Source organism: Chionomys nivalis, chromosome 21 (genome assembly GCF_950005125.1).
Source record: "Chionomys nivalis chromosome 21, mChiNiv1.1, whole genome shotgun sequence".
Taxonomy (NCBI): domain Eukaryota; kingdom Metazoa; phylum Chordata; class Mammalia; order Rodentia; family Cricetidae; genus Chionomys; species Chionomys nivalis.
In genome coordinates, this window is record NC_080106.1 from 22,576,616 (window position 1) to 22,588,554 (window position 11,939).

At 46.0% G+C, this 11,939-nt stretch overlaps 1 protein-coding gene across 1 annotated transcript in view; it reads right to left on the reverse strand.

The window, feature by feature from the left end:
* Positions 1–9,961, reverse strand: part of Smpd3 (sphingomyelin phosphodiesterase 3) — an 83,553-nt gene extending 73,592 nt beyond the window's left edge. The window contains exon 1 of the mRNA XM_057753300.1: positions 9,823–9,961. The gene's annotated coding sequence lies outside the window, so the exon portion shown is untranslated. The remainder of the gene's footprint in view (positions 1–9,822) is intronic.
* Positions 9,962–11,939: the final 1,978 nt, after the last annotated feature.

The window sequence follows — 11,939 nt, forward strand, 5'->3', positions numbered from 1 at the left end:
AAAGAACTAAGGAAGGGTATATTTGGCTCACAGTTGAAAGTAGGATCTATTATAGTAGGAAGCCTTGGCAGCAGAAGCTGGAGGTAGTTGGTCACATTGTGTCTAGCCACAATTAAGAAGCAGAGAGAAATAAATACCAGCTCATTTCTCCTTTCTATTCAGTTCAGGACTCTAGCCCATGAATGGCACTGCCTGTATGTAGTCAGGAGGGGTCTTTCCCTTTCTTTTAAACTAATCTAGTTAACCAGTCCCTTGGAGGTATGTCCAGAGTCTTGTCTCCCAGGAGTTTCTAGTTTCTGTCAAGTTGACAACCAATATTGTCAATATCACCACACTTCTCTAACACTTGTTATGCAAACGTTCCAAGCGTCTCAAACATCTATTTCCTATAGAAATTCCCATCCAGTACCCTGGAGCACATAGGTGGCATTCCTACACTTGTCCATTTGATCACAGATTTTCTGCCCTTGTTTCCTATTGCACTAACCCCCGATGACCAAACAGAAGACCTCTTTATGAACTAACCAGGAAGCATCTCTCCCACTTTCAAACAGTTCTTGAGTTCCTGCTGATGTTTATTTAGAGAGGCCACGATCACTATGATGAGGAGTAGGCTCTGCAGTCTGATGGTTTGGGTGGGGTCCTGGTTACACCTCTGTCTGAGTGCATGACCTTGGGGAAGTTACTTAAAGTCACTGAACTTTGCTTCCCTCAGCTTAAAATACAGACATAGTGGCTGTCACTTACACAATGCCTGAGTCACTGTAAACACTTGATAAAGGATGGATAGCATTATTCTAAAGCATTTTTTGTATGCTGCCGTGTAATTGCTGTGGTAGCAAGGGAAACTTTGTTTTATTGTACTAGATGAGGAAAATGAGGCTTAGAAAGGTTAAAACTCAGGCTGGTATAATAGCTTAGTTGGTAAAGTGCTTGGCTTGAATTATATCTCCTTGGACCCAAATTTTAAAAGGCGGGCATGGGCTGGAGAGGCAGAGACAGATAGATCTGTAAATATCATGGACCTGTCAGCCTAACCTACTAGACAAATACCAGACCAATGAGAGAAGCTATCTCAAAAACCAAGATGAATAGCATCTGAAGAAAGTAGCTAAGGTCGTTCTTTGACCTCTACACACATGTACACACACACACACACACACACAGTTAAAATACATTTGCATGAGGTCACAATTTGGTGGTGAAAATTGGATTCAAGATGAAGTCTGTCTTCGTGGAAACAGCAGGTGTCTCAGTGCTCTAGCCAACCTGCTCTAATGCCCCTCTGTGCTCACTTGGTTGACTCTATATGGGTCCTTTTCCTTCCCATGGGGAAAATGTGCCATTTAAGACCTGGCTATCCCCTAAACTTAGCATCAGCACTTGATTCCTGTAAGTCAGGGGCCTTCCAACAGAACCAGATGAGAGCTTGTCCCCAGGCTCTTCTACCTTAATCTACCAATCACATGTTGACCTATGAAATCTGACATTCATACACTTCCTATGAGACCATCTGAATACTTTCTCTATAGTCCAATACTCTCTGTTAATATAATTTTTCAGAGCTTCACATATATTCTTTCCTTTCCCTCCTCCCTTCTTCACCCCCTGTATTGTCCCCTCCCCCGCCCTGGTTTTAATTTTTTTTATATAGTTTTATACTACAGTCTAGGCTGGTCTGGAACTCATAGCTGTCTTCATGAATCAACTTCCAAAGAAGCCAGGCAGTGGTGATGCATGCCTTTAATCCCAACATTGGGGAGGCAGAAGCAAGAGGATCTCTGTGAGTTCGAGGCCAGCCTGGTCTACAGAGATAGTTCCAGGATAGCTAGGGCTGTTTACACAGAGAAACCCTGTCTCGAAACAAAACAAAACAAAACAAAAAACTAAACCATAAAACAAAAAGGTGGAGATGCACTGGGCAGTGGTGGCACACACCTTTAATCCCAGCACTCGGGAGGCAGAGGCAGGTGGATCTCTGTAAGTTTGAGGCCAGCCTGGTCTATAGTGTGAGCACCTGGTTTTTTATTTATATTTTCTAATTTCCTCCCCAGCACAACCGACAAGAAAGCTGCAACTACCTCCATTTTACAGAAGAGAAATTGAGACTCTTGGTAAGACCAAGAGAGTGGGAGAACAGCCTTGATCTTGGGTATGTTTGATTCCTGTCTAGGAATTTCCTCCCAGAGCACAAGGCTCTTATTCTCTTGAGGAACCTTAGTGACCAAGAGACTGAGCACTCTTAAGCCATCTGGTGCAGGCATCCTCTCAGCATCCTCTTCCTCAACTCGTTAACAGAGGCTACGTGCATAATGTGGCTAGCTAATCTCTTTATTTATTGTATGCTTATGGAAATGACTTGAAATTTTTCCTCAGCATCATCAGCCATCAGAAAACGGGGGGCCAAATCCCAGAAACTCATGAGTTATACATAACAAATGTTTTCAATCTTATTTTAATGATGAATAAATCTTTGTTTGCTCTATCTGAAAATTGCCTGCTTGCTTTTCTTATGGTCTTTAATATTCTATATGTTCCCATTATTAACAACATTTAATAAATGTTAACTGCAGAGCAGTTACTGTTCTAAGTAATTTGACTCCTAATCAAGGAGGCAGGCTGTTATTCCCTCACTTTATAGATGAGGATACAGAAGTCTAAGGGCACACAGCCTAAATGATAGAGCCAGGATTCCATCTCAGGCCAGGCAAAAGTTATAAAAATTACTTTGCTAAATATCCATTTATAAAGAAAATTTCCCCCCAAAGGGAGCATGTTAGTATAGTGCTAATCCAGTACAAATCCAGTACAGCTACAAATGTAAGTAATACATAATTATATTCATATCTACACACACAGATATAGATAGATATAATCTTTTTTGTTGGTGGTGTTTTCTGAGACAGGATTTCTCTGTGTTGTTTTGTAGCCTGTCCTGGCCCTTGCTCTGTAGACCAGTCTGGCCTCAAACCCACAGAGATCCTCCTGTCTCTGCCTCCTGAGTGTTGGGATTTAGGGTGTGTGCCACCATGGCCTGGTAGATATAAATTTTTGTAGAGCTGAGACTGAACTCAGACTAAAGTATATACTCCAACACTCACACATATTGTTAAAATTTTTAAAAATTTAGATTTGCTTATTTTTAGTTTATGTGTATTAATATTTTGCCTGCATGCATGTATGTACATCACATGTTGATACCCTGAAACTGGGGTTACAGATGAACATTGAACCACCATGTGTGTTCTGGGAATCAAATTTGTATCCTTATAAGAGCAGCAAGTGCTCTTAACTTCTAAGCTGTCTCTCTAGCCCTAACATAAATTTACTAAAAGTTATATTTGAAGAAGTAAAAAGAAGCTGAGTAGAATTAATTTTAATAGTATCTTTTAATTCAATATATCCAAAATATTATTTCAATCCAGCCGCACTGCAAGTATTCAGTAGCCAGGTAGGGGCCACCATTGAATGACACAGGAAAAGCAGACTTTGTAAATTTTTTGTGTTTTATCCTCTTTTTTTCCTACTTCAACTTTAAAATTGGGTTTTGGGTTAGAATTGGATCAAACAAAGCTATGTTGATGGAAATGTGCCCTTTGGTAACTTGATGAGCAGAGCAGCAGGTGTAGAGCTGTGGAAAGAACAAGCACTAGGAGTCATGAGACGTCTGTTTGAAGACCCATCTTTGCCACCAGCCAGGGATGTGGTCAGAGAATCCTTCAAATTCCATTAGCTTCTGTCTTCATGATAAAAAAGACATAATAGTCTATGATAATTAAACTTATTTCCATCTTTGAAAACGCCTGCTTGCAGCAACACTCTTTGGAGGCTTTCGGTATACCCACTCAATGTTTCTTTATGTCATGACTTGTGTGAAGGTGGGGGTTGGTTTCGCAAGCCCAGATGTGTACCTGGTACATTGCAGGCAGTAGAAATATTTGTCGAATGACTATAAACCCAGTCTTCCTTTGAGGGAGTTTTGAGTTATTGCCAGAATAATTATAACAGTCTTAGGAATAAATTATATATTTTTATTTCCTTTATTATGGTTGATGAAAATCTTCACAGGATATATTCTGGAGGAGATACTTGGGATTCAAAACTGTTTCCTGATCCCGTTAGCAAGGAGGGTAGTGCTCAGCCATGGGCACGGCTGTCTGGAGACCTCCACAAATGGCTTCTTATTACATGCTGTTCTGATGCTGTAGAGAACTAAGACTCTAAATAAGACAACGACCAAATCTGTCTGTGGGCCTATGAATCAGAGCAGACCCAGATGGAAAGCCAGATCCTTGGCCTCCAAATGCCCTCAGGAACCACATCTTGTGGCAGAGCTCTGTAAAGCCCCAGCATGCAGAGAAAAGGAAGCAGATAAGGGATGGAGACCTAGCTTAATGAAAAGCATTTTATTAAGAGAACACGCCTGCTATTTCTGTGCGCTATGCAAACCAAAGCCCAGGGAGAAGAGACAAAGGACGAAGCTATTCCTCTTTCCCCACTTTAGACACCCAAGGCCACAGCTACCACAAGGAGAGATTCTGAGCACAAGACCCTATGGTGTAAAAGGATTGGACAGCTGAAACTGCTACCCTGGGAAAACCAGAGCATGTGACTGAGTTCACCAAGCTCTAAGCCACCACCTCCAGGAGTCGCACGGCCACATCTGAAGGTAGAGCATTAGCTGTGATGGTGTGAGTCCAGAAAGGAACATGATGTTTCCCTGAGACTGGCTGAAGTCCACAACAATGAAAAGTTTTATCTAGGTGTTAAGAACTTTGATGTGAAAGTCTGAGAATGGGAATAGATGAAAGGAGTCTCCTAATAATATCCCTGTTTTGTCAGCTCTGAATGCACTTGGTATTTAAATCTTTTTTTTAAAAAAGCAGAGGCTTTTTTCTTCTTCCTTTCTTAAAAAAAAAATCCACTTTATTGCTAACCAGACTTAAATTCCTGTGAAAATTTTCCACTCTAGGAAAAACCCGTATGTTTTTACACTGCATTCTTTCATAACCAGGTTCAAGCAACACACCTTACCAGAATAAGACATTAAAAAAAAAAAAAAAAAAAAAAAAAGGCAGCAAACTCGCTGAACTTGAAAGGCTTCTGTGACTTGTGTTTGAATTCTACTTTCCCCTAACTTCACTCCTCTAGAATTAGATATGCCATTACATGGGACAGTTCAATACTTCAGTTTTTGCTTCAGCAGTAGAAAAGGAAACGTGGCAAAGATGTTTGATGTTATTAAAGGAGTTTAATAGGTCCCGATGGAACCTAAACTACCTCTTGTGAGGTCTCCGGAAAGCCCCTTTCCTCTTAAAGCTCACCTTGTTTGCTCACCTTGGAAGTGGGAATAACACTACCTCCTAGGACTGTCGGGATTAAATGCATTCTTGCATGCAAACAGCCTGATTTAGAAAATGTTTCCTCTTATAATGAGCCTGTAAGTCTTTAAATAGGGATTGCCGATGGGCTTATTCAAAATGATGCGGTGAGAACCTCTACATCTCTGTTTTCTTCCACTCTCTTCTCTAATCAGCTGTAAGGAAATCCTCACAGAGGCGGTGGCCCTCAGCTCTGCTCTGTTCCCTACTCCTTGAAGCCGGCAGGCAGAGGCCGGTATTCCAGAACCTTGGATAGATCCACGCCTTGGCTCAGCCCCTCCTCCACCAAGGAGCTGCTAGTTGAAGGAGCTACAGCAACCTGGGGCGATTTTTGCAGCGGAAGAGATACTCCCGATATGAATGCTGTTTCTTGCATACACAGCCACAGTGTCATTCATGATCATATTCTTCAATATGGCCAGCCTGCCCTCCTGGATATTTTTAAGGAGTCTCTTCTCAGAAAGCCCTGACTCCACCCATAAGAAATTTCAAATTTAGAGTCCTTTTCTTTTCTTTTTTCCTATGAGCCCCAAAAGAACAAAACCACTACTCACATCTTCCTGTGTCTGCTGGTATTTAATTTGTTGGATTCAGTACAAGGATTAAACTATTTTTGTTGTTACTTTGTTTTGGTTTTTGGTTTTTTTAAGACATGGCTGTCCTGGAAGTATGTAGACCCAGCTGGCTTTGAACTCAGAAATCTACCTGCCTCTGCCTCCTTAGTGCTGAGATTAAAGGCCTGTGCCACCACCACCGGACTGGATTAAACATTCTTGATTAACCTCAAATAAAAGTAATAATGCATGAGCATGAGGAAATGCTTCACAGGACAAAGATTCAGGTATGAATGAAAAGAAACAAAATAATTTTATGGCCTGTTGGTGATGTTAAGCACTCTTCTCTAATCGGGATGTGCAGGTGGTTCAGCTTATGAGGTGATTTAGCTTTTCACTTGCCAATGCAGAGCACAACACACTATATGCAGGCACCTTCTGAACAGGCGAGGAAGAAATGAAGCCCTATTTTTACTTTATGATACTGAGTCACGTAGTTCAATGCAAATCACATGGATGCCAGAGTAAGAACAATGCCAGGTATTTAAATACCTTCCTTTGAGGAGCCCTAACAATCTTGTGACAGTGTGAAAGCTTTTCAGAGCAACTCCAGAAGAGACACATGTCACCAGGCGGGCATTTAGGACTCAGGATGTCTCATCCACCTCCCCCACTCCAGTTCGTAGGAAAAGCCAGTGCTCAAGGGCCTTTTGAATTTAGTAATAGCCTCCACAAGTCTGAAGTTTCTAAGCCACAATGTCAATGAGGAAAATAAATAAGGCTTGGTTTTGAAAATGTGTTACCCACTGCTTTAATAAGGAGAAAGAGAAAAAGATAAAAAGTGGGATATGAGAGGAGGAGAAGAGTAAAGAAAGGTAGGGGACAGGCCAGAAAGGTACCTGAACTTCTTTGACCTTGATAACTATTTTCTATTTCTCAACTGTACAGAGACATGAAAGCCTTCAGACCCTCTTTTCCATGTGGTTGAAGACAGCAGCAGTTTTACTGCTTGGTGGGATTTGAAAGAACATAGACAAGAACAGCATCTTGGGGAAGAAGGTGCTCCAGTGAAAGGATGCTTACTTAATAGGTATCCAGGTCCTGGGCTCCATCATCAACTCTATGAAACAACCAAACCAAAACAAGAACTTCTACTCCAAAGGTAAACAGGAAATTAGTCCCAGCAGAAGCATATGGTTTTACCTAACAATGCCCACACTAATACAAGCCTCTCTACACTACAGGGGATTAGTGGTTGTCAAATTGTGCCTTGGTTTGACTTCCTTCCAGCAGAGGTCACTGTGGATGCTGGCAGTGGACACTTAAGGGAAAAAGACCAGGTAGGCTTGGCTGGCTGGTGGCTTCTCTGCCTGGTTCTTCCACAGTCCATAATCTATCCCCTTAATTTATGTGAAAGAGATTATCTTGAAGCTGCATAAAAACCTTTGATATAAAAGTGATGGTGACCGGGCGGTGGTGGCGCACGCCTTTAATCCCAGCACTCGGGAGGCAGAGGCAGGCGGATCTCTGGGAGTTCGAGGCCAGCCTGGTCTACAAGAGCTAGTTCCGGGACAGGCACCAAAGCTACAGAGAAACCCTGTCTCGAAAAACCAAAAAAAAAAAAAAAAAAAAAAAAAAAAAAAGTGATGGTGGTAGAGAAACTGGGGTCAATTGCTGGGACTCATCAGTCTGAGAGGGTGTGTCATCTTCTAGGAGTGGTAAGACACAGTCTCATTATCTAGCCTAGGCTGACCCCTACCTCATGGAAATCCTCCTGCTGTCTCTCGAGTGCTGGGATTACAGGCATGTGATTGTCACATGTATTTGTACCTGGTATTTTTAAAACCCCATCTGTGGTTACTAGTAACCCTAGCTCTATAGCCTTTCCGACTCTGCTGACAGGCCTCCCAAACCTTACTCAGCAGCCAGTGGTAGGGCAGACCCTGGTCATTAGGGTAGCCCACTACAGCACGATAAGGCACTCCATGGGATGAGGACTGATGATGGTGTCAGGGTCAGATTTGGGGTCCTCAGGGGTTGAAGGGGCCACAACCTTGCAAAGTTTCACTGATTAGAACATGTCCAGTCCTTTAGCCTAGACCCTAGGCAGTTTAAAACTGCTTCCACCCTGAAGGCACACATTTGGACCTTGGGTCGGCAATGTGGTTTGAGAGTTGAAAGGGTGACTCTCTTGCTCCCCTCTACCTCCAAGCTTAGTTCCTCTTCCTCCTTCTCTCCACCCCTCCCCCCGCCATATGCATAGGCTCACCACAGCACGACACACACGTGAACACTGGAGCACAGACGGACAGGGCACAGTCACACACATTTTCACTCACACTCTGATCCACACTATTACCAAAAAACACACCCAGCCACTATATTTGACCTACTATAGCTAACGGGGCATGAGGTTGAGTCAGTATGCCTCTTCAGACCTGCCTCACACATGTCCCCTAAACCCCTAACGTTCCGGTAAGGTAGAGTCCCTGGTCATCCCAGTCCTGTGGTCACAAGTCCTGGATCTGGTAACCATCGCGCACACCGCATTCTTCCGGCAGGACCAACAGTGGGGTTCGGGCGCACAGACGGAAGGGGGGGGCGACTAGAGTTGAGTGTATGGTACAGGACCCAGCACAACACAACCACCTCCTCCCTCGGGATTTTCCATCCCGGCTCGCGCGGGCCCGCGAGGAGCGAGCGCGCTTTGTCTCTCTCTCTCTCTCTCTCCCCGCTCCTGGCACGTTTCCGTAGAAGCTACCCGTGCCGCGCCCGAAGCCCCCCTTCCTCAGCCGCGCCCCTCACGCAGGCCAGCCAGGCACGCCTGTCAGTGCCGCGATCGCCGCTTTGTCCTCCGGCAAATGCCTGGGAAGAGCGCGAAAGCCCCGCACCTGAGAGCAGCTGCTGCACGCCGGGTACCAGATCCCCGCGGCCAGAACTGGGGCGCGCTCGGCAAGCAGCGGAGCATCCTCCAGGATCCGCGAACGCGGACGATGTCGCCTGGAGCTGCCGGATGCTGGCGAGGGAGACCACCGGGTCCTGCCCCTCAGGTGCCCATCCAGATGTGACTCCTCGCCTAGAGCTCTAATCCCTGGGGCGTGGCGTGGCAGGGAGGATGATCTCCACTCTACTGCCTGGGACCTGGATCTAGTGAAGAGGGCCTGGGAGATAAGACCTAGGTAGGGAGGGGTCCCTTAGACTCTCACTTCCATCCACCTCCCACACCTAGGCTATTTAGACCTTAGGCGCGGCTCCATCACAGAGGACCGGGAGCATCCATCAGTGCTTTCCTTCATGGGAGCAGGGTGGGGAGGGGTCCTCCATGCCTTCACTTTCTCCATCTCTCAAAAACAAATGCCCCGCAAAGAATCCAACTGGGTGCAAGAGGAGTCTAGGTTTATCCATTTCCTAGGATGCAAGGGGAAGGGTCTCCCAAATAACTAGAAACCTAGGAGAGTCTGAGAGGAGGGGAGGAGTCTCATCCATCACATCCCAATTTCCTTTTGCAACCTCAAATCTCTGGGATGTTATAGGGAAGGATTCCCCTGTCCCCAAACCTCTCATCCCAGAACACTCTCCATCCTCAATAACCCAAGCAGCTTCGACTTTAGGGAAAGGGAGACTCCAACCAAGCCTTTTTCATCCTCTCCCAGGAGAGACAAGCGAGGGTCTTCCAGCCCTCGTTCCTCGCATTCAAGGAACCCTTTCACTACACGACAAAACCCAGCCTCAGCTGCTCCGACCTCAGGCACTGGGCCACGGAGAGGCCCGCAGTCAGTTCTCCAGTTCCACGGACAGATGGTGTGGAGAGCGGCGAGGACACGTCCCGTCAACTCCCCAGAACCCCCTCTCTTCAATAAAACAAAAGCGAATCCTGCAGCACCCACCTCAGGCGGCGCTTAGGAGGGCGCTCAGCGCTGGGCAGCGCGCGCGGCGCCTCCCAGCTCCCCGCGACCCGGGCTTCACAGCGGCGGCTCTCGCGGCGGTGACGGCTGCAGCGGCCACGGCTCTGGCATCCGGAGTCTCCCTCGGACTCAGCACCTGGAGCGGGGAACAGCTCCGCGCCTCATTCCGCCGACCCCGCCTCCCACTCGCCGCCATAGCCAATGGCGATGCAGGCTCCGCCCAGGAGGCTGCCCATTGGGAGGTTCCGGCCCCTCCGTGGGGACCTTGTCCCCAGAGACCGCCCGAGCGTTTGCTCCGCCTGCTGGAACGTGTAGTCTCTTAGGGCCTTGGAGTGGGCTCGTGCCGCGGACTGGTAAGCAGAGATGGACTGCATTTCCCAGAGTGCATTGAGAAGCCCTAGGCGAGGAGGAGGGTGGGAAGACTGTTTCCATAGCAAAGTCGGCCCCTTGGGCATGGATGGAGAAGTGGGGCAGGCCCCGGGACCCTCGCAGGAATACACGTGACCTGGGATGCCTCTTCGGTGGCGGGTTCGGCTCTTTTTCTCTCGGTTCCTATCAGCGGACCCTGGGTCTCAGTTTCCCTGTCTAGGAAGAAGGGTAACGAGACGGCCTCGCTCCCACACTCGGTGGAGCCAAACGAGAGCGAGCCGTTTGGTTCTTGCTCACCAGAGATGAAGAAGGATACAGAAGGAGACCTTCACACTGCATTCTGAACTTTATTTTTTGCCTTAATCCTGACAGCGAAGGGCTTTACTTCCTGGTCACATTCCTTGCACCACTAAGATCTTATCCCCACATTCTTGCCAACCGGATGCAGCAGCATCTCCTACAGTGCTTTCTGACAGAGTGAGCTACTTTTGCTTAAAACCCTTCACAGGCCTCCTGGGGACCCTGGGATCAAATCCACATTGCTCAGCAAAGCTGGAAAGTCCCTTGAGACTTGCACTCCACCCTCTTTTGCATCGTTTTTAACTTTGAAAACTGGCAAGCCTTGAGCACCCGTTTTCTCTCACTCCTGTGGTTGCCTCCATCTTGCCTTCCTCTAACTCAACACCCTTAAGGCCCCAGCTTAGACGTTACCTTGATGTGTGAAGAGTTTCTTGATGTTCTGCCCAGTGTTGCACATCTCTTTCTGAGTTTGTCAGTCTCTACTTCCTCTATTTTATTTGCATGTTCACACACCCATCTTCCTCATGAAATTGTAAATTCACAGAGGCGAGATCCGTATTATTCATATTTACAGTTCCATGTCTACAACATCTAACATATAGTAGGCATTCAACAAATATTGAGATTCACCCATATTTACTGAAAATGGACAGCAGTTTAACTGACTTTGGCATACACCTCCAAAATCTTTATTTCCTAAGGTTAGGTGTTTGCCATTGCTAGAGATGTTCACAAGAAGGATGCCACCAGTTGAAAAAAATGTTTAAATGTCATTCATACTGTTATGATTAGTTGGAATTTTGCCTGAATGTCCTGAGGGTCCTTCTACACACACACACACACACACACACACACACACACACTGACAAGAATAGCAAGCATGTATATATATGCTTGCTATTCTTGTCAATTCTCCACTAAATGTCATCAGCCTTCATGTTCCTCTATCTGTAGCTGTTGGCCCTACTTTCTATGTCTAAATGCAAACCGCCCACTCCCTGTCTGGGAAGATCTCTCACCTGTCACTCATGAAATAAGATGCTGGCTGTCCTTTAAACCCTCTGTTCAGCATCACAGGACTCCATGGTGGTTTCCTGCCTTGCTAACTAGCTTTTTCCCCCTGAATCCCCACTGAAGATTCTGATATTGACTAGATGTCCCATTAATCCTGTGCATGTCTTGTCACCATCCCAGAAGTTTAGGGTTATGACAACAAACCCATTTTGGAAAGAGTGTCTTAATAATGTACAAGTGTAATGAATTCATGGTGGGAAAGGAAGTAACTAGAAAGACTCTGAATGGAGCCTGAGAGAAAGGAAGCCTGCTCGCTTGAGCCAGTGATAGCTGTGGAGCAAAGGCTAGGACAGAGGGGTGAAGAGAATGCCAACTCTTTTCTAACAGGACTTCTAAGCAGCACTGATCTTGGCTGG